This window comes from Corvus kubaryi, unplaced genomic scaffold, assembly GCF_017639235.1.
Source record: "Corvus kubaryi isolate FWS band 111438036 unplaced genomic scaffold, C.kubaryi_AGA036_p1.0 split1-37296, whole genome shotgun sequence".
In the NCBI taxonomy this organism is placed as follows: Eukaryota; Metazoa; Chordata; class Aves; order Passeriformes; family Corvidae; genus Corvus; species Corvus kubaryi.
Genome location: NW_024582075.1, coordinates 14,943,930 through 14,968,073, shown reverse-complemented (window position 1 = coordinate 14,968,073; position 24,144 = coordinate 14,943,930). Strand labels below are relative to the sequence as shown.

Sequence of the window (24,144 nt, the reverse complement as noted above, 5' to 3'; positions counted from 1 at the left end):
CCTAGGAAATTACATTTATTCCAGATTTGCAATCTTGAAGAAGTGGGAATCTAGCCACAGACAAGCAAGAATTCTTTAACTGTGAAATATAAATATTAATAAATAGTTCACATTTATTAAAAAAAACCCAACATACTGCTGCAAGAGACTGAAGAAATAAATTAGATTTCCATTTATCAGATTTTACTTTAAGAATGTGAATTTGTTCTGAGAATGTGTTTATTAATTTGGGTAAAATATGTTGCATTTAAACTACTTGTATTTTCACAATAGGAAACACCAGCAGAAGGAGATAATTTTATTACTTCCATTAAAAGTAATTCATATTTTAGCTAAGAAAACGAGATAAGAGGATGACATGATTTAGATCACACTTTAATTTCTTGCACAGTTTCAAAGGCAAGGAAAAAAAAATCCTTGAAAAGGAAACTTTGTATTAAAATGGAAATTTGTTATTGGTATTCACTCCAATAAATATATCCTTCTTATGTGACTTATCACTTCATTTAGATGAAAATGTAGTTAGTGACACTATACTTCAATGGTATCACAAAGAAAAGGTCACTCAGAAGACTGACCAGAAAAAATATCTGCCTGGTTTAAAAAGTAACAGGCTATGGGCTGGGTGAATTCATATATTTAAATCAGAAATAATTTTTATTGTTTACTTTGTAAGTTTTCCATATATCAACAACAAGGGAGCAGAGAATTAAGAATCTATGCTACATCGGTGATCCTAACTCTGCAATTGATGTACAAAACAGAATGACCATTTGGCCATATCTGTAGAATATGAAATAGCATACAACTTTATTCTTCTTAGGATCTAGAGTTTTGGAAGGTTTGCTTGCACTCATTATATTCTGGAACATGAATCTTTTAATATAATAATTATATATAACTGGAGTTGTAAAACTATTCTTGTACATGGTATCTAGCTTAGCAAAACCCACATGGTGTTTCATTGAAAGATGAAGGTTTGTATTTTCCAGCACTCAAGCTCCAACAGTAGCACAAACTTTGACTTTATAATGAAGGAAGAAAAAAAGAAAGAACAAGCATGATGTATTAAGACTGGGAGACATGAGCCACAATTGCCTGAAACATGACTCAGTCATTGGGCCCTTCATTATTCGGAACTTTTTTAACAGCTAAGAATAAGTAACTGTCATTTCTGTTGTCTCCACTCAGTACTTAAATGTAAAAACTAAAAATAATCCTATTCCAGATGAAAATGCCTGGTTAGAGAGTATTATATAGGAGTTACTTGAGTCTTGCTAAGATCAACAGAAGTTATGATGTAATTTATTAGAGCCTCATAAAAGTTGCTCATCCAGGGAACATTGACAGGTCACAGTGACCTCTTAAATCTATAAGCCTTCTTTGCAGGCAGAAAAATAAAAGCATGTAGAGTTTTGTCATACTCGTATGGGTGTGGGGACGGAATGTTCTGGAAGAAGTCTGACAAGTAGCTGACAGAGAGATTAGTGAAATTTGGAAAGCTGACAATATCTAACGTTCCTGAGTGACTCATGGTTTACTAAACTAATTACAATAATCACCCAGATTTTCAGATGAGTAGGAACCTAGGATTTCTGGAGAATAGGAATTGAGCATGTAGGCATCAACTGCTCTGTTCATATGATATAAAGTTGATCTGTAAATACAGAACAAATCTCATGCCTCTGTGATTCATACTTCCTACATATGAAATCAATCACAGATTTACAGTTTTGGAAATTTGCCAAGGGAGGCTGGAAGACAAGTTTGTGAGATAGGTACTGAAGGATATTGTTATAGAAGTTAAATCTGAAATGACAATTCAGCTGATCAAAGTAATAGATCTACACCAACTTACCGCCTCACCAGAATGTCCTCATAGCACAGCTAATGACTGGAGGATTAAAAGTGTAAGACTCTTCAAGATTTCCCTGAAACAGAAAATCAAACATGTTTTATTTGCTTTTCTACAGCAAAACCAATAAATTCTGAAGGGTTCAAGAAATAAAAAAGTTAATACACTGATGATAAATAACTTCTGCAAACAGTAATCATTGAAAAGCAGCAAAACAAAGTGGAATTTCTAGAGTAACTCTGATGTGAAAGAATATAAATCACAGTCATACACAATTATTTGTATTGAAATTATCTGTACTTGATTGAAGTGCTTATGAAACAGTTGTGTTCCAAACATGTCTTAGTCATAAACACTTTCTTGCTTTGTCACTGCGCTAGACCAACCCTTTTTCCATGTACTATTTTTAGTGCAAAAATACTGTTTCATAACTGAACTTATGCTAATAGCTCTTTAAATACGCCAGAAGTACTTGCACTGACAGTATGTCATTTGGTAAATTACCTTAGGTGTATGAAAACAGAACTGTAGCCTCGTCAATAATAAAGCTACCTCTTCACATGCCACAAACCTGTGTCTACCTCTACCATATGGATATCCATTCAAGCCACACATTTAGCCACACATCTTTCTCACTAGCAGTCAAGCTTAAGAGGTGAACCTGTGGAAACCTCATGATGTTCAACAACGCCAGATGCAAGGTCCTGCACCTGGGCTGGGGAAATCCACACATAAGTACAGGCTGGGTGGAAAATGGATTGCGAGAAAGATTTATGGGCATTGGTTGATGAGAAGAAAAACACAACCCAGTAATGTGCACTCGCAGCTCAAAAAGCCAACTTCAGCCTGGGCACCATCAAAAGTGATGTGGCCAGTAGGTCAAGGGAGGCAATTGTCCCCCTCTGCTCTGCTCTTGTGAGACCCCACCTGGACTGCTGCATCCCAGTCCAGGGACCAACAATCTGGGTCCCCCAGCAAAAGAAAGATGTGGACCTGTTGAAACAAGTCCTGGAGAGAGAAACTGAGTTGATCACAGGGCTGGAGCATCTCTCCTATGAAGATGGGCTGAGAGAGTTAGAGCTGCTCAGTCCAGAGAAAAAAAGGCTTTGGGGAGAATTTGTAGCACCTTCCAGTATCTGAAGGAGGCTTTCAAGAGGGCTGGAGATGGACTTTTAATACGGGCATGTAGTAATAGGCCGAGGGGGAATGGCCTAAGTTGAAGGAGTGTACATTTAGGTTAGATATTAGGAAGGAATATATTGTCCAAAGAGGTTGTGGACCCCACACCTCTGAAAGAGTACAAGGCCAGGCTGGATGGGGCTCTGTACAACTGGTCTAATGGAAGGAACCTCGGGCAAGGGGGTTCAATCTAGAAGATCTTTAAAGTCCCTTCCAACCCTAACCATTCTATCAGTCCATGATTCTGTGATCTTTCCTTTGGGGTAGGGCTGGGAGAGGTATAACTGTTCAGTCTGGAGAGAAGAAGGCTCAAGAGAAAACTCATCAACACATATAAACAACTGAAGGGGAGATGCAAAGATGGTGTCAGTCTCTTTTCTTTGTTGTCTAATGACAGGATAAAAAAGCAATGGGAAAAAGGAAACACAGAAAGATCTATAAGAATATCAGAAAACAGCTTTTTTACTGTAACTGAATACTGAAGCAGTTTGCCCAGAAATGACTGTGGAATATTAATCTTGGAAATACTGAAAAGCCATCTGGACATGGTCTTGGGCAACCTGCTTTAAGTAGCTCGAGCAGGGATCCTGGTCCAGATCCAACCTCGACCAGTCTGTGATACTGTGATATTTTATTCACGGCACCCATGAGTCTGTGTTTTATGCACCCACCTAGGCAGTCTGGGATTGATAGCCACCTTCCACCTTTTTATATATCTCAATCATGACATTCAGAAATCACAATACTCCTAAATTCTTTAGGAAAGAATAAAAGTGAATAGCAATAAATGATCAACACTGATCAAGAATGTTTCACTCTAAAAACTCTCTTCCCTGTAACGATTCTATTTTTGTCATAATACAGTAACAGCTTCAGTGCTTTTGGTTTTTTTTTTTAATGCACTGCATATGCAACATGAAGAAAATCGTTGAAAACAGGCAGGTAAAGAAATTTTGCTATAAGCAAATGTTAAGTAGCATAAAATACAAGGGGAACATAGGTTTGGAAGCATTTCAATATCTGCTTTATTTTTCACAGTCAGACTGGAAGCAGAGTGAAAAGAAATACACAAATAATAATGCTGTCAGTGCTGAAGGCTTAATGACATGGTTCAAATTACTACGTTGAATACATATTTTGTTACATTTCAACATTGCTGTCTTTATGGCCGAGATTTCTTTGGCTGACACTATACACTGGTTAGTATTTCCTTGATGTCTATAAAAGCATCTTTTTTTTTTTTTAACTTAACTTGCTTAATTAATCATCACATCATAGGAATGCTGATTAAGCAATATGAACTCATAAAATATGTCCTGAAAACTGGTGCACTATGCATTGTTCTTTTTTATAATCACATATGCAAATATAAGATTCTTCCATTCTTTTATCAGTTCCCTTTGTTACTCTATGGTATGTGTTTTAGCTGCCTGTATTGAATTTGCTTGGTCCACTTACACGGACTTCCATCACTTGAAAACTATGAACCTGTCCAGTTCACTGAAAGACTGTTTTCACATTCGGTACTTTCCGTTTCTGTTAATAGTACTATTTTTATTCAACTTTTCCTTAAAGAAAGCAGCAATTCCAACCACAATAAATAAAAATATTGCCCAAAACATATTCTTAATATTCTATTAAGATGAGTTTATATAGATTAATTTATGGTCATTTACTTGAAGAGTAATAAACATATTCTGTGTACATTTAAAAGAAAGAGGAAGAACTATTGCAGAGTGTTAGTAGTGGGAAAGCAGTTTAGTAAGACTAACTTCTTCCTATATTTGGGGGCATGAATGCTTTTCATCTCCCTCTTCCCCTGCAGCTTTTTCTACATACCATTCCATGGCTCTTTTCTATTCTTACTCAATTTAATAGTTTCAAAGCTAGGCCTCATTCAGTTTTCCTCTCAGTATTGAGGATATCAGTATATCAGCATAGCTTTGATCTTAAATCATAGATGCTATAACCTCAAAAGTTTTTTTAAAAAAAATCAACAGCATATCTGAATATCATAGGTTCATTCTGGAAACTCATCAATTTCGTTTCCTAAACTTGCAGAAACAGAAAACTCTCTATCACTGGCTACTGTTTATTTAAAAGAGAAAAAAAAGAAGAGGATAATGGGTTACATTGATAAAAATATCAAGGGAATAATATTGCTATACAGCCCCACAGAATAAATAGGCTTGTCCCTGCTTCAAATTAAAAAAATTATAAAATGACTGTTAATTTTTTTACACAAACCCTCCTTTCCCTAACAAATCTCTTTTGTCTCCAGAACCTTTATTCCCCGTCTCTAAATATAAAACATAAGAAAGCAGATGTCACGTTCGCAAACCTTGTTTCTAAGTCTGTGTCACACAATGCTAAAAGCTCTGGAGAGAAAATACATGGTCTGTGCTGAGTGGCTGCCAATGGACTTGGGAGACAGACGTTGCTGTTAGACTGTATGACCATAGCCAGGCCTCTCTCAGGTTTGTCACTGGTAAATGGAGTTGACAGTCTTCTGCTATGTCACTGACATGCCATGTAAATAACTTCGTTGAAGAATACTGTGAAAGCATGTGAATCTATGGGCATGAAGGTAACTAATTTCAATCTGACCTCATTAAGGCTAATTCTCTTGTGGTTGTCCTTTAGTCTTCTTCATAATCACTCCTGTATTGAAATGATGAAAATAGACATCCATTGTATTCCATGCCTTAGGTAGGCAAAGCTAACAGCTAGCATGGAACAGATAGAATGTCCTCCTGTCATGCTTTTCTTCCCTGTCCACTGTTATTTCCCTGACAGAGCCCATGCGTCTAAAGAGTTCAGCACTGACACTTAGGAAAAAAATATCATTTGCATTTTCTGCAAGTTTACCTTTTTGATGGCAGTCTTATAGATGCTATACCTGCACAGGGAAAGGGGCAGAAGCATATGATTTCGTACTTTTCTTTTTATGATAACTAGATTGTAGCTTGTCTTTTTCAAAAGAAAAACTGCTCTCAGATATTTGAAGGTCACACCCAGGGACAGAAAAGCTCTTTAACAACTGAAAAGCTTGTCAGGACAAATGATGTTGTAGTCAAGCCCATTTTTTTTTTAAGGGAAACAGGTTTTATACACGGATACGGCACAGAATGGAAAATAAGGTCCTATATGGACTCATGAACAAGAAGTCATTCCTGTGCTCTAGAAAGGAAAGAAACACCTACACCCAAACGAAAAAGTGGAGAGAAGAGAAGGAATTAAGTAACTGACTTATATATATATACAGTTGACTCGATGCCAACAACTGTCATGCTGGGATAGCCTAGTTCTGAGTAACATCATTTAGATGCTGGAAACTTGCACCAACATTGTGTGTAACATAAGATAACTTCAGATCTAGATTATAAAAAGTGTGTAGAAAACCTTTAGAGATGAAAGCACTAAAAAATATGTAAGCACGATAGGGGAGATAGCAGTTGAATGTTCTACAGGCTAGAGGTACTTAGTCTGATTTAGAATTAGTGTCAGAGTAGACTCCATGCTTCTATCATTTTACTAAAAACGTTTAAAAGGATGTAAGTTGCATAAAATTTTTGGTATATACCTTGAATTCTCCTTTCATAGTGATTAATTTTCCCCCATAGAATTGAAGGTGATTTTAATTTAGAATTTTTTTGACAAAGAGATATACTGTGAAAATTTTTTTTCTTATTAAGAGCAATATTTTCATTGCTGATACAATAACTGCCATCAACAACATCTGATAGTCCTTCTCAGGATGTGAGTACACCCTGTTTACTGTCATCCTTAGATCTATGAAGTGTGACAAATATGTATTTCTCAAATAAAGTTTAGAGTAAAATATTCCTTATCTAACCGTTTGCTTTTATTCAACAACATCAAGAGACATGTCTTTGGCTCTAAGTAGCAATGTGAAAAGAGGAGGAAAATATACACCCCTCAAATTAAAGCATGAAAGTGTGAACAATGATATCAAAATCAGGATTTTCAATACCCAGAAAATCTGATACCTAATTTTGTTCAATTAGTTTCCTTAGAGAACAAAACTACAAAACCTTGCAAAAAAGACTAGATGAACCAGGAAAATTTAATTTTGGTTTAAAACAGCCAGAGGATTTCCCACTTCTAGACGTAGTGGTGAAGGATAATGCACGTGAAAGATAATGAAATAAGTTGATTAAGGATTTTGTATCTGATGTGTTTTATAAGAATAAAGATACTTTGCCCTTAAATATTTTCTGAATATTCTCCTGATCCCTCATTCATGATTTATTCTGGCCATTCAATGTCACCTGTGTATTTAGTCCAGAAAGACAATAGCAGATGATGAAGCTAGGAGAGGCCTATTAAGACCTCTCGCTTGCCTAATCTCATTTTCACAAACAGACTGAAACACAGTCACCCTCTTGATGGTACGGCACAAGCAGGCAGTCTTCCAGGAACAATTTCACAGCCAAGTAAATCAGTGTTTCTCCTACTGTAAAGTCATTCTCAGTAGTATTGCTATTAAGAGGTAGCACAATGAAGAATAATATCAAGAAACCATGGCATTGCCCCAGTGGGAATGTAGTAGGAAGCAAAAAAGAGGGGTTTCAGGCTGCTATTTGGAAGAGATTTAAGCTCTAGTAAACAGGACCCTGCAGAGAGATAAAGGGAAAATGTGTTTAACCCTTTTTCACCTATTAGAATAGCACCAGCGTTGTTTTACCTTGCATTTCACAAAGTTTGACAATTTCTGTTCCAGTGCTACAGCAAACCCAAGCCATAAAAAGAGCTCCTAATTATATAAAAGAATTAGTAGGGCAGATCTCCTCTAAGAAAGTAAGTGCCAGTAATAAATAAATAAATAAATAAATACTAGAAATACTGGCATTTGCTCTTCATTAGTCAGAAGTTCCTGTCAGACTTATCATGGGCTGAGATGAAAGCAGCTGCCGCGGCCAACCAAGGATGTCAAGGGCTCGGGCAGCCTGGCCGGTTGCAGGCTCCTGCCTCTGTCCAGTTCCTCTGGTGTCCAGCCAGGGCCCTCCCCACCTCTGAGTGCCCACACCTGTCATGCCCATTCCTATCACTGAACAGTCTGGCTTCCCCACCACCTCTGCAGCTCTTTCCCCTGCTAGGGGAATGCACTCCACAGGCACACTGTCCAGCCTGGTGTATCTGCAGCCCCCAGATTGTCCTCCTGGGGTGTCCCCAAGTTCCTAAGCCCCTAGCTGTGTGTGGAGGTTGGGTCCTAAGGCCAAGCCATGGTGAAAGCTCCGCAGCTGCGCCAAAGGCTTCCCTACACCCGACCCAGCTGGGAGCCAAGGGTTCAGGACTCACAGCAGTGCCAAAGCCACAGTCTGATACAATGAAGCCTTGCCCCATGGATGCGGCAGTGTCTTCTGCTGTGATTCACCTAAAGCCAGCTGCAGTGGGGCCTGGTTGAGGGCCTGGAGCTGTGCCCACAGCTGCAGCTGAGTTGTCATCAGGCTCAACTTTCCTCCTGGTCCCTGTCACTGGGAATCTCTGGGCTGGCCCATGTCTCTCCACCTCCCTGCTGCCCCCAGGGCCTCCTTTTGCCGCTGTGCTTTGCCTTAATTCCATAACCTGGCTCTGGCTTGTGTGATTTTGTCATAGGCACCTGCCCAGGCTCCAGGTCCTACTCCAAAATGGAACAAATTGAACTTAAAATGTTGCTCCTCTTTTGTAGATATGGCATAAGTATTTCCTCCTTGACAAAAATTTTACTTGCTAAACCCTTTAAAAAAATTTGAATTTTCCAACATATTCAAAGTTTGATCATGGTCTTGCTTCTGCAGTCAGAAATTTACCTAAGGTATTTTGTTTAGAGTTTTTCTGCTATTTGGAAAGTTATTGCATAATGGTCTGGAGGTGTTGACATCAACTTGTCTCTTAATTGTTCTATTATCAAAGCACTATCAAATAAATTCCCATATTAACTTTTGTTTTTCTACAAAGCATCTAGATTAATATACTCTCTAGTTAGTAAACTTTCTAAGTAAACTTTCTAAGGTGAAATATGTTGACAAAAATTTTCTCAGAGCTCCAGGCATAGAAGATATCACTAAGCAACTATTTTACATGAGCTAACTTGTGCCTTGGAGAAACTGTGATAGGGACAATGGTCTTTATCTGAAATGCAGCTAAAAGTTATTCTTTTATGTAACCCACCAATCTTCTTGGTATAATTAAGAATTTTGTAAATAAGATACATATACAAATTTCGTTCTGTTACTGCCCTTATTTTTTCATCCATTTAAAAATATTTTGTCTCTATAGGTATTTTTGTTTTCAGTGGCTTTTGTTTAAAAATTCTGCTGCCATATTGTTTCCTTTGCATATCTAATGAATGTAAATAGTTCTCAACAACAATTGACATTTATGAAAATGGCATATTATCACACAGAAATTGTTCAGCAATACCTTTAAAATAATAAGGAAAATCTGCTACTAATGGGTCAAATGATATATCACCCAAAAACTAAATACTTGTTTACCAAATTGTTTATAATAATTAAACAATTATTGTTTAATAATTGTTTACCAAAACAGGTACTGGTAAAATAAATTCACAAAAAGATAGAAATTAATGGTGGGTGGAGAGAAACCACAAAAAAAAAAACCCATGGAAATTTTGTCGTTATTTCTTCTGGTCATACACCAAGAATAAATTATAAAAGATATCCTGGAACAGGACTGTAGTAAATTTTTCCCTTTTGTGCAATGATTCTACCTTTTATTGTTGTTGGTTTTAATTCTGTTTTTTGAGGGTTTTTCTTTCGTCTTTTTCTATTGTCTAAATGAAACATCTGACATACTATGGAAAACGTCAGATAAGTACATATCAGAAAGTTATGTTTTGTAGGAAAAAAATTCATATATCTATTAAAGGTACTACAGTTATACAGTGCATTTTTCAAAAATCTAAATACATGAATAGAATTCCCCACCGTAAAAATTCTTGCTAAGTGTTTGAAAATTGAGAACCCTTCTTTAAGTCCTATAAGTGATCATGTGGTCCAGTACTGTCTGAGTGAAGCCAAAGTTCCCAAGACAGGTTTACAAATAAAAGCCAAAGTGTTATTTTACCTATTCCTCTCTTCTCACATCATGTCACAACTGTACCCTATCTCTCTAACCCTTTTTAAATATAACCCATTTCGATACAGGTGATCTTGGACCACAAATGATAGAAAATGGAGGTTAAAAGGAAAACACTACAAAGTCACAAAAGCTTATTAAATGGTTACTAGTGTAAGACTTCCCCTGGTGTGTATATATATATATATATATATATATATATATAGCTAAGAAATTGGCAGCTGGTAATTGAAAGCTCTTTATTAGTACTTCTATACAAATACATGTTTTCTAACCGAAGTAATTTCATAGATTTTGGTTAAAAAATGCAACACCTTTTTTTAGACTAAACAAAAACAAAAACTCTGTAGCAAATAAAATGCTTTGTTGTATTGACTGCCATGTTGAAATATGGATTACAGTTGAATTGTTTTAAAGTAATCAAAATATTTTTTATCTCTCATATTTGTCAAAAAACTCAGAATATGTTTGGAGTCTTTTACACTTCTGCACAATTAGCCAGCTTTAGCTTTACTTACAAGTCCTTTAAATGTCAAATAACAAGGAAGTTGATGGCAGTGGAAGAATTATATATATAATCCTTTGATTATATATGTATTTTTGATCATGCTTCTTATATATAACAATAATTTAATTATACTCAGCTACATCTGAATCCTAGAGTGGCTTATTCATGTATTAAGGTATAGTTAAACAAGAAGCTCCACAGAAGAGGGATTATTTGCATGATCAAGTCAAGTCTATGCATAGCTGAATAAACTGTAGGGTAGTGCCCCAGGCAGTTGCTGTCTCAGTAGTTGACAAGGCTTTTTTCAGCAGAAAAAAAAAGTCATTGTAACACTCTGTTTTAAAGACAGATTTAAAATAAAATCAGTTAATTATTTATAGGAAGCTGCAGCATACACTTAACTTGAGTTAATTGGATTATTTTTAAATATCCTATTTGTCAGTATCCCTTGAATAGGAAGACCTTGTGATCTTCTGTGAATAGAGAAGAATGCCTAAGCAAGACTTTCCTTCAGGGAATCTGTGTATATTCTGTCCAATACCACTTACACTACAAATGTGCCAAGCAAGAAGAATGACTATGAATGAAAAGTCCACTGCAAGGAAATCCTTACAGATGCTCAGTAAAAGCCAGAATAGCTTTTACTGTTTACAGATTCTTGCAGCTGTTTAAGCAAGTTTAGTTCAAGTTTAAGCAGTGCACCCCGTCTGTCACCTAAGTGCAAATTTAGCTTACAGCTTTGGTCCACCTTCCTTTATCTGAATTGTCAATATGGTAAACTAATTGTGATGTAACAGATGCCTCTTGGTTTGGCTGGTTTCAGACAACTTAGTGATACTGGTTGTGCTTGGTCATCTTGAAAAATAAAACTGGAAAAGAATACTCTGTGTAACCAATTCAGCCATCAGCTGGAAAAAAAAAAAGTATTTCTTAGGATGGTTACACGTTTTCAGTCAGAATTGGGGTAGGTGGAGAGTTGCTGCCATCTGCTGGAAAGATTCCTTCCCTGACAAAAATAAATAAAAGTGAAGTAAAGTATTATTATTTATGAGTAAAGTAATGAAAGATTAAAACTATTACCATTGATGTTATTTAGGTGCTTAACACCTGTGTAGACATCTAACTGATCCTTATTCTAATGGCATCAGGAGTGTAAAATTATAAAAATGTGGACCTAAATCTCCTTGCAATTCAATGTCTGAAAGGAGGACCATATAATTAAGCCATATTCATAAATATAAACTGGAGGGCATAAATCCTTCCAAAATGAGGAGAATAGAAGATGCAAAAGGAGAAGGAGATTAAAGAGGCCTTTGCAGATAACCATTTGTTTCTTTTTATACTATAAATCTCAGTGCTACAGTATTATTCATTATGGTATGTAAAAATATTAGTCTAAGAAAACAAAATTAAAATCCGAATGTTATGGATAGGGAGCAGGAACCTCACAGTGAGTACTACCGGATTTCTCTAAGAGTTGTCAGCTTCATAAAAGAAAAATACACAAACAAATAAAAACAAAACCAGAACACACTAGTATTGTCCACCTGCCAGGAGGCTGCTATATAGGTCACAAAACACACTGCAAAGATATTTTGATGCTGAATGTTAGAATAAGCAGTGCCATGTAGCTTACAGGGCTCTGGACATTTTTGCAGAGCTTTTCTGTCTTCATTCTCAGTCCTGTTTCACCTAGGTATAGTCCCAAATTCAGACAGCACTTGGTATTCCTTCCCAGCTAAATGCCTGTGAATGTTAATTTTATATCTTTCTGATGAGGATTTCAAGAGAGCCAAGTTAGATGTTGAATGATTGAGATGGAACTGTGATTTGACAATGAGTACACAGCCTCACAGGTTTGCCAGTTTTAGCCAGAATACTTATAGGCATGCATATTCCAAAAAAAAAAAGAAAGAAAAGAGAGAGAAGATTTCCTGGTTAGTCTCCTTTTGATGTCTTGAGACTTCCAGAACTCTATTGGTATTGTAATTTAATTAGCCTATTTTAATTTGCTTAGAAATAATGCAGCTGGGAAGAAATTACATGACAGGATGGAGTGGAAATGAGACTAGCTAGGATAAGGAAATCAAGCCAGCTGAACCACTTAGAATAATATAAATACACAGCGGAGGAGTATGGTAAGAGGAACTATGATTACATAGTCAAATGACAGATTGATATCAGGCTATCATGCCTGAAGTATTTGCTGTCCCAAGAAAACTTACACCATTATAGTATAACTTAAACTGCATGGTGAATCACTTATTTTCTCCCAGTCTGGGGGTTTGCATTTCGTATCTTTTACACCTCATCACTGTTACTAAGTTACAAATACCAGCTGTTAAATTCAGCCCGCTGGAATTTCAACCTAAGGATTATTTATGGTGCTCTACCCTCAACTTTTCTTTAGGTCCAGTGTTCATTACCTTGATACTGACAGCTTTAGAGCGATCAACAGATGAAATGTTCTGGAAGATCACTTTTTAAATGCACTCACAGAGACACACCTCCACTCATTTTGTCAATTTATTCTGATGAGCAAGAGCAGTATGTTTTCCATCTGCATGAGCTAGGTTTTGGAAAGTATAAAATTTGCAGATATACTTCTGTGGTTGGCACCTTCCCATGTACTTATTGTATTCACACCATATTCTCATGTCTCTAGAGGGCCACACTAGGTTTTTCTAGGAGTTATTCTAGGATAATTGCAAAGAAAAGCATTTCTCAAGAAGTGGGGTGCATCTTAATGGGAAATGTAGGACAATACTGATTGGGGGTACACCAGCTACCTGAAGCAACTACACTGATGTCAGTGTGATACTGTACTTGGGCTAACTAGAGAGAAAGACATGAAAAGCAGACATAGGAAGATGCTTAAAAAATGACATAAGGAGACCTCTGTATAGTCATCATGATTAAAATTCTTACATTCAGGTTAAGTTACTAACCTTAATTGTAACTATATATTCTCTGAAGCCTAGAAGACTTACAAAAAGATTAAATGTCAGAGATACGCTCAGTTTCAAGGTATGCATAGACAAATGTTATGTAAGCATTTTATCTAGAAATGCCAAAAAGATCAAAAGCTTTTGAAAAACATCTTTCTGTAATTTTATGTAACAATGCAGTGAATCTGTGACACACTTGCAAGAAATTGAGAAACTACTCAGTCTTGACAAAGTTGTTCTTTGTAAATAAATGTAAAAACCATGCAAGGCAGGTTCAATCTGTTACAGTATAAAAAACTTGACACTTCACAAAAGAACTTTGTATTTCTCTCCTCGATCTATTTTGAAAGTACCCAGTCCTATCCGAAGCAATGCATGGATTAGAAAATTAGAAACACTCAGATTTTCTATACCCTCTGATCTTAGCCATTTAATGTAATACTACTTAAGAGAAAAGGTAAACTTGCTGCCTTGCTAAAAGCCACTAGTCTGTGCTGTTGTATAAGAAATCTGTATTAAGTCAATTCCTTACCAATACAATTGTAATAATTTCTATAAGCATGTTTTGTACTGTTAAATAATATTTACTAAACAGGTTGGATGAGTTTGAGCTTTTATTGTCCTGTATCTGCTACATCATGACAGTATTGAATTAGAAAGTATATCATATTCAAAGCATCCAATTTGTTTTATTTCCATTTTGATATTTTTTTAGAAGCAAAAAAATATATATACTATATATACTAGGCTAATGGGCAGATCTTCAAGCTAGGGACTCTAACAATTCAAATATGCAAAAGGAAGACTGCTTAATGATTAAGCTAAAGCTTCAAAAGGGTCTTAATGCTATGGAAATTGTCCTCCATTATTACACTGATGTTTTAAGGGCCAGAGGAAAATAAACTCATCCCAAAGGTAAAAATATTATTGATAGCCTTACAGTACTAACACACAAGCAAGAGCTTTTTTTCCTTATATTTTGTGTCTTTTCACAAACTGCAAACTGATTCTTGCTACATTTTAGCAACAGATTTGTAATGGAGACTATAGAATATTTTTATTAATGTGACTTTTGGCTTTAGTGTTTCCTTTCATCCATATGAACTTATATTAACTGTATTATAAAATAAGGCATCATAAAAAAGAAGTATAAATGTGAAATAAATATCCTTCTTTCTGATTAAAAACATGAATTTTGCATTCTGCCATAAAGTAAATTCTTTGCTGATGACACCTATAAGCAACTTCACAGAAAGCATGGCATTCAGTATTTTCTTTTATTATCTCTGCAGATAATATCTTTATCATTTTATAAAGATAATCCTTTCTTGTCTACAATATCTATACTCTATTTCCACTTCCCCTGTAAATTACCTCTGTGAAAAATTCTAAGAGTATAAATGAGGTGTTTTATAACTTTTAAGATAGTAATCCTGGAAAATACGTGTGCTCATCAGATGCTTGTAAATTTAGGACAATTAAACTTTTTTTGTCACATCATCATTTTGATTCCTTATAAAAAGAAAATATTACCATAAGTTTACAATTCTGGACTGTCTATCCAGTAAAAGTTTATATACTGTGCAATTCTCTCTTTCTCTTTCAGAACTACTGCCATTCCTGTCACACAGATCCTTACCTTCAGAAGTATAATAAGCTCAAATTATAGGCAAGAAATCTAAATAATTTGCAGGTAATAAGCAGATCAAATATTCATGAAAGTGGGTAATTGTTTTAAATATCCATGGACAGTTTTTTTCCATGGTTGTTTTACTACCCGTACATTGCTGAAGGTCACATGAGAAATGTTTAAAGATTTTACAGCAGAATTCTAGTTTTGAATGTCACTGCAAACTTAGCTTGCATATAATTTGGATAGCATCAGTTATTAGCAGCCTTATTCAAATAGTACACATATAGGAAGTATATTTCCATTCCAAAAAATCTGAAATTAAAAAATGCATGGATTTTTCTATGTTCTTATTTCTACATGATCATTATAGTTACCATTCACTGGACTACATTTAAAACATGCTTATTATTAAAAGGAAAAAAGAAAGAATTAAAGGCTTTAAGGTTTTGATTTATTCAGAGAGTCTAATGGAACAGTCAAAAGCACAAATCCCAATCTGTCTCTTTCCCTGATTCAACTTTATGTCAGGAATTCTCACAGTCTGCATATAATCCAGCTCCAGACATCAAGGATAAATGTCAGTCCATGGGGAACTTTAACTACACAAGTGTCATTAACCTGAAATGTTTCATGCCGGAAATATTCTCTATCTACTTTTAATTCATACATATACGCTCTAGTCACCCCCTTGTGGAAGACTATACTCCCAGGTTTGCAAGGCAGGATTCACACTCCTTCCAGCCTAAAAATTGAATAGAAATAAATTGATTTTCTGAACCATAATCTGGCATACTGATCTGACCACAAGTGTGTTATTACTAATTTAGAGTATATTTAATTATTTTATAATGAATATTTTAAAAAACATATTTTCATAATTCAATAGTTAAAATTATATATTGCAGCGATTAGAAAGCTGCTTGTTCTAATTAATCTAGTTTGATAATTTTTTCAAGGCTTATTTGCAAGTGTGACAGGACCTAAGCATACTATTGTAGCTCACTATGAGGAAAGCCAAGTCCACCACTGGAGTGGACCTGAAGTGAAGCAAAAGGGTAAAAGGAAAAGTTTTGGGTTATGTAGGAAGAACACCAGGTCTGCATACTGTATTTTTCAAAAGCTAAAAAATGTTGATGTCTTGGTTCAAGCATTCTGACTTGCTTAATTTAAAAATGAAACTTTACATTAGTGAGTTTAGTCCCGGGGAGAGTATTTTTTGCCTTCACTTGCAAGTGCATGTGTTCACTGCTTTATAGAAATATGTACTCTGAGATTATGGAAGCACATACCCACCCAGGGCCCCTGGAGGATCCCATGCTGGAGCAGGTGGATGTGTCCAAAGGCACCCCATAGGAAGCCTGACTGGAGCAGGCTCTTGGCAGGGCCTGTAACCACATGGAGAGAGGAGCCCACACTGGAGTGATTTTGCTGGCAGGACATGTTACCCCATGGGACACCCACACTGTGCAGCCTGCTCCTGAAGGACTTCCCAGAAGGGAAGGGACCCATGCTGGAGCAGCTCATGAAGAACTGCAGAAGTGATACTCAGAAAGTTCATGAAGGACTGTCGCCTGTGGGAGGGACCCCATATTGGTATAGGTAAGAGTGTGACGAGGAAGGAGTGGCAGAAACAAGGTGTGATAAACTGGCCACAACATCCACTTCCTGTCTGTCTGCACCACTTAGGAGGAGGAGGAAGAGAAGTTAGAAATTTAGTTGGAGCCAGGAAGAAGAGAGGGAAGATTTGGAGTTAGTTGTCATTACTGTATTCTGATTTGATTGAAAGTAAACTAAATTAATTTCCCCAAGGTCAACTCTGTTTTGACTGGGATGATAATCAGTGAGTGATCTCTCTCTGTCCTTGTCTCAGTCCATAAGCATTTTGCTGTGTTTTCTCTCCCACGTACAACTGAGAAGGGACAGAGCAGCTTTAGTGAGCACCTGTCATCCATCCAGGGTCAACACACAATATATACCACTACCCTTTTGAAAGGGCTCGGATGTTTGTTTCACACACTTTTCAAAGGGTTTCAATGCTAGAGCTTTAATGTCTGTAATTTCATGGGAAACTCTACAGGTGTAAAGTTAGTGGATTTATAAGGATTCAGCACACTGAGGCCTCAGACCCCGCAGTTTCCTCTGAAGAAAATCTCTGTATGAGGTCAGGACCTACAATGTTACAGAGAAGCAAAGTAAGAACTGGTTTTTGCAAACAATTGTGTTTGCTTTGGCAATCTGTGTAATCCTAAATGAAATTAAATTAGAGGCATGCTTCTAAGTCGTCTATTCCATGATAATAAAGTATTACATGCTAAATATGTCAAAAATCCAGGCAGATTCCCCAAGCAGATTTTACTAGTTATAGGTTTGCTATATGCTGGTCACACTTTCAGTCACGTGACAGTTACACACGTATCAGGTATTTGAGGTAGCAAAATTCATCTGTTTAAGCAAATAGTCTTAATTTTAAGATATATGTCTGTAAAAACCATAAAAATTCATATAGACAGCTCTGACCATTGTCAATGCTATTAATTATATGAATTGTAATGTAGAGGGACTATGAATAAATAAATACTGCATTAACTTTCATTAATTTTCTCACCAGTGTAACAAATCAGTTTTCGTGTTCAGTACTTGTAAAGGTGTGACTGACAGAAATTTTCTAATATTCCTTTAATGAAGATTAGCACTGTTACATTTCAATTGCATTTCTTAGCCATCAAACTGTTTAGGAAACAAAGAATATATTCAGAGCATCCCTGTCTCAGTGGAAATTCTCTGGCTGACTCAAGTAATTTCTCTACTTCTCGAAGGCTTCTACCCAACTGCAGTGACAGAAGCAGGGTCTTAAGAAATTAACACGTTGTTCTATTATTTATTTAACAGTGACTATTGATTTTCAAGGCTTATGACCAGCAATGAGAAGTAATGAAATACATAATGCAATGGCATAATAAGGTGGCCTGAAACTATCCGGATTTTTCTATCCTCAGGTACCGTGCTGTATTAGCTGCTGCCTTTGTGCATCGTTTTTTTCAGTTTCCTTATTCCAACACTAACCTGCTTATTTCTCTAGGTATGACATTCTGCCACTACCAACTGCTTTTTTTTACTGCGTAATCCATCATATCATATGCACATATGCACACCTTTGTATTCTGCTGCTAGTTTCCAGCTCTTGATGGCTAAATGGTAATGTTTAGGAAGGTTTTTTTAATATATTCAAAATGAGTTGTATGCCTTTCACAATGCTTCCAGAGCAGGGAACATAAGGAAAAAAAAAAGGAAGAACACATTTCTGGCCACAAGAATGAACATGGTAAGTCTATTATTGTACTCTTTCCTCAAGCCTCATTAGTGAAAAGAAATCCTCCATCTCCTCTAAACCTCCCGCTCCATCAACTTGTGGTTTTTTTCCTAGTTTTGATACATGAATAAAAATGAAGAAGTTGATTTTCAGTTACTACTTAGATGTGAGAGAGACCTCTGTTAAATCTGTTTCTGTAAAATAACAGATATTACAAGGTTACTTAAATAATCATTATAAACTATAAGTGTACTTTTTATTTTAAATAGGAATCACAATATAATCCAGAACACAAAAGCTACATGGAGAACCACAGGAACAGGAAATTGATGTCAAAAATCAAACTGGTGAAAGGCAGAAATGGAGATAAAGCAGTGATCTCTCTCTCAAAGAGCAAAACCACTGTATGTTCTGCTGAGACCAAGATTCTAAATTTTGCCTTTGCTGTTACGAAGGTTCCCCCAAAGGACTGAGATATAAGAGAATTGGAGTAATGATGTCAGGAGTTAGAATGGGCATACTCAGTTTTAGGATTGAAGTCCTAGAGCCACAAGCAGATTTATGTATCTTTGGCAGTTGTCCAGTATGTCTTCAAAAAAAACAAAAAAAAGAGTTCGGCTTGGATAGATCAGAAAAATTCATCTTTCCAACTGTGGAAACAGCTCCCTGTCCAATGCCCAGAACAGGTGCAAAACAACAGTTGCATAGTTGGCAGTAATATAATGCAAACAACTTTTTTTGCTATTTCAGCTCTATGTAGCATAATAAGTTATGTCAATGTTACAATGTTCTATGCCTTTTTTTCTTTTTTTTTTTTTTTTTTGTCAGGGGAAAAATGCTCCCACTTCTCTGGACAGTTTAAATAAAACCTGGGCTAAGAAAGATCCTCACCAGACAGAAGGCAACCTTGCACTTGTGGCACAGAAACTCTGGTGTGGATTTGGTCGTTACAGGGCAGATTAAAATTAAATTCTTCCTTTATAATTACTGTTCTTTTCTGTTAGAGCTGAGTCTGCAGTGCAAAACTGATACAGCATTAAATGCTGAAGGGTTGATAACATTAACAGAATTGGAGTCTGGTGGTTAACAACTCCTAAGTCTCCTGCAATACTAATTCCTTTTCCCCTGCTTTATTCTTTTTATCCATTTGTTCCAGCTTCTTAAGTTATTCTTTTAACTGCTTTCCTTCTTTTCATCAGGATAAAGTGAAAAATGCTTGCCTTTTCTTACTAATATGTGTGATGTGCTCAGAATACACAAGTTTTTTTAACAAATCTACAAAGATTACTTTGTCAATATAGAGAATATCTAGCACACAAAACCCAGAAAAAGAATGCTTAATATAAAATTGTTTGCTTTGGGAAGGAAATAATGGAAGAACACAAATAGATCATTTATTTTCAACACATGATCATTTATTTTCTCAGTTAACAGTCTCAGAATGGTGAAATAAGTTCATTTGGAAGAGACTTTGGTAGGGCTGCAGCCCAGCCTCCTGTTCATAGCAGGGTTGACCCTGAATTCAGACAAATTTGTTCAGGCTTTTGTCCAGCTGCGTCTTGAAAACCTTCAAGAACGGAAATGGTGTAATGACTCTGGACAACTTGTTTCATTGCTGCCCTGTCCTCCTGGAGAAAAGGCTTCTCTTTCTTTTGAGCCTGAGCCTCTCATGTTAAAGCTTGTTTCACTGCCTTTCAACTTCCTGCCACACACCACTGTGAAAAGTCCAACTGCATCTCTTCTTCCACTTCTGTTTCAGCTGGCAATACTGTTGAGTATCCCTGAAGCCATCCTTTCTCCCAGCTGAACCAGCCCTGGTCCCATAGCCTCTTCTCACAGGGAAAGGGCTCCAGGCCTCATGATCCTAGTTGCATCCCCTGAACCCACTCCACTCTTCATATATTTTAGGGATCAAAACTGAATGAAATATCCAGATATGGGCTAATGAATGTGACTCAGAAGAATATAATCCCTTCCCTTGATGCCCCTATTCATAAAGCCCCGTATATTTTTGTACTTTGCTGCTGGGGTGCACTGCTGATTTCACACTATTGTACTACAGCCATAGTTTCAAAATATGGGTGCCTTAATCCATCTTTTCTATGGCATTCTTATTTTTCTTGAGAACAAGTAATTCAATCCTTATGTTACACTGAGCAATTTTAGTCACTTCCTGCACTGCCAGTGAAACAGTTTCCTTTACCTTTTTCAAGGGACACCATACTGCTTATCCCAAACTTCATAATCCTTCTCTAAATGTTCTAATTGTGATCTTCACTTCTCTGTATCAGTTGTATTATTTCAACTTCTATCTACTTCACTGTAACAAAATCATTCCTTTTTCCCATATAGGAACTTTACAGGTACCCTGAACTCTCTTCTAATTACATTATAGATACACTGAACAATTTTCCAATTATCTACATCTTGCAAAGTTATGCCATAACTACTTCACTTCTGTTGTTATTTTTAATGTCAGTGGTGATTGTCTGTATAAAAAACCCCCAAACAATCTTGTCATGTTATGGTCCTTTGCCACTCTATGAAAAATTAGCATGAAAACTAAAATAAACAAAAAAAAAAAGTAAAAGGGAGAAAGAAAACATAGATGTATAAATTTGTATGTTCACTATAACAATGTAAGGCTACTACTTTGTGTTTGAGCTGTAAAGAATATAAGGAAAATTGAAATAAATTCCAGACCAGAGCTAACATGTACCTTATGTCTGTCTACAGACAGAAGAATATAGCCAATGCCTACTTCTCACAGAAATTAGATATTATTTTATATTAAAAAGAGGATCACATAGAAATTGAACCCAAGAGCTGATTATTTAGAATCACAGAATCATGTAATATACTGAGTTGGAAGGGGCCCATCAGGACCATTGAGTCCAACTCCTGGCTCTACACAGTTCACGCCAAGAACCACACCACGTGTCTGAGAGCACTGTCCAGATGCTTCTTGAACTCTGTCAGGCTGGTGCTGTGACCACGTCTCTGTGCCAGTGTCCAAACACCCTCTGTGTGAGGAACCTTTTTCTAATGTTTAACCTAAACCTCCCAACTCAGCCATTCCCTCAGAACCTCTCATTGGTTACAAGAGTGAAGAGATCAATGTCTATCCATCCACTTCCCCTCATAAGGATGTTGAACACTTCAGGGAGGTCTCCCCTCAGTATCATCGTCTCCAGGTTGAATAAACCAAGTGACCTTAGCTGCTGCTCATAGGGGTTCCCCTCCAGACTCTTCACCATCTTCATGCCCCTCTTCTGGAACGTCTCTAATAGCTTAATGTCTTTTTTATATTGTGGCACCCAAAACTGCCCCCAGCACTCGAGGTGAGGCGGCCCCAGTGCAGAGCAGAGTGGGACAATGCTCTCCCTTGCCCAGCTGGTGATGCTGTGCCTGATGCCCCCTCAGGACATGGTTGGCCCTTCTGGCTTCCAGGGCACTGTTGACTCATATTCCACTTTCTGTCAATCAAGACCCCCAGGACATTTCCTCAGTGATGCTCTTCAGCCTCTCATTCCCCAGTCTATCTACACAGCCAGGGTTGCCCATCCCAGGTGTAGAATCCAGCACCTGCTGGTTGGTGATTCACCATCTCTCTAATTTGTCAAGGTCTCTCTGCAGGGTCTCCCTGACCTTGAGGGAGACGACCACTGCTTCCATTTTATTGTTGTTGGCAGACAGACTTAAGTCCTGCATCTGATATCTAGCACTTATTCCAGCAAAGGCTCTAATATCTTAGGAATTTTAGAGCTATTTCCTAATTATGAGCACAGTATCCAAGCTACATCGCAGAGATAGCACTAATAGTATATCATCCTTGATTCTGTTAACTGAAAGGTGATGTTTCCCAAGAATACTTTGAACAATCACTTCAGAGCAAATTGTTTCACCACATTGTAAGTTCCAAAGATTTTTTCTTTTCTTTTGAAGAAAGACAGGAAAGCATAAATTTATATCATGTGGAATGAAGTCTTCTCTTTGTCATTTACAGAGTCTGATACTATTGTTTTAAATTAACATATAATCTTTAAAACTATTACAGGATCTTTATAAAGAAAATTTGCATCAGTTGTATTTTTCTTTCCCTTTTCTTTACTCAAAGCAAAACCTTAAAAAGAAAAAAAAATACCTTAAGATGTGTATAAATTCATCATTGTAGAATATAATTCTGTATCTCAAAGAAACTCCCTCTATGGATTCTGCTGAAACTGACAGTGCAATGTAAGCAAGCTTGTGTCACAAACAGCCTGAAATGGTGATGTATGTGAAAGAAAGTATGATCATTAAATATTGGACAGATTCTCCATGTACTTCAGTACTATCAGAGGATACTCATGACTTTATTAAGTACAAGGATTAAGTACAAACACTAGACTGAATACTGATGGTGTGAAACTATTTCAAGTGTGAGTAGACAAGACATCAGCACTGAAGATGAACATGCATTATTGTTTTATTACGTGGTTCTGTTTCTCCTAAGTAGTTTTATCATCCATAATATTTTCATTTATACTTCAAATTATCTGTATCTGACATAAAGCTACTCTGAGCCTTTGTGTGAAAATAGTCTCTATTTTTCTTAGGCTTATGGACAGAGTATATAGAAAATTCTGTGGGGAAGGCCTGTTTTCAGAAAATTTTCTAGCTGTTCTAAAGCTACAAGTGCACTAAGTCTTGAGATAATACAACAAGGAGAAAAATGTGATTTCATCAAAAAGTCATTGAAGAAAAGGTTAGTTATTTTGTTGTTAGTTGTTTAAGAATCTCCTTGATCCAGTACACTGCTATGTGGGCATGAGGATCTGTCCATGCAGATTAAATTTCAGGAGTCCTAAAAAAATGCTTGAGGAGCTCCATTTAATCATTCACTCATACTTTATTTAAGTCTTCATTTAGCCAAAAAACCACTGAAACTGGCTTGAGGAAGTGGATCTCAGAATTCAGTGGTTTTACTATTATTCTTATTTAACCCAAGATTTTTCTAAAAAGACAATTTAGAATATTAAATATTTGCTAATGGCACAGTCACTTTAAGGAAAAGTTCTTAAAACATATATGATACTGCAAAATATTGTGAATTTCAGAGGAAATAGGGAAAAGTTCTTTCTTCATAGATTTATGAATATTGGCAAAGCAAAAAAAGTGTATTTCACCATCAACAGTTACAGCTGTAAACAAATAACGGAAACTATTAATGACAAATGACATTTTCTTGCAATGGTAGAGACAGTTTTACGGGCAGAACTAGCTGCTAATTTCTCAACTTGTAAAATGTTTTCACAAAGTGAAGTGTCTTCTCTTCTCTTGAACCACCTCAGCATTTTATTACTATCCACATGTTTTAGAAACACACCTTTTGGGAGAGCTTTCATAAGAAAAAAATCCCACAACAAAGCCCCCAGTTAATTTTACCGGTAATTTTATTTTTTTTTTATATTTACCTAACAGCAGATAAAATTTATACTCATGTACCTGCTTTTGTGAAGTATCCTAATAATCTAAAACCACACATCTCTTGCTAAAATCTGTCTTTATATTCTGTATTTTTCCCAATAATTCCTACTAAAACATTGATAATGTCAAACTGATACT

At 36.4% G+C, this 24,144-nt stretch overlaps 1 protein-coding gene across 1 annotated transcript in view; it reads right to left on the bottom strand.

Moving 5' to 3' along the window:
• Nucleotides 1-24,144, bottom strand: part of PTPRD (protein tyrosine phosphatase receptor type D) — a 1,187,501-nt gene that overhangs the window by 936,317 nt on the left and 227,040 nt on the right. Inside the window, exon 3 of the mRNA XM_042012906.1 lies at nt 1,859-1,931. The gene's annotated coding sequence lies outside the window, so the exon portion shown is untranslated. The remainder of the gene's footprint in view (nt 1-1,858; nt 1,932-24,144) is intronic.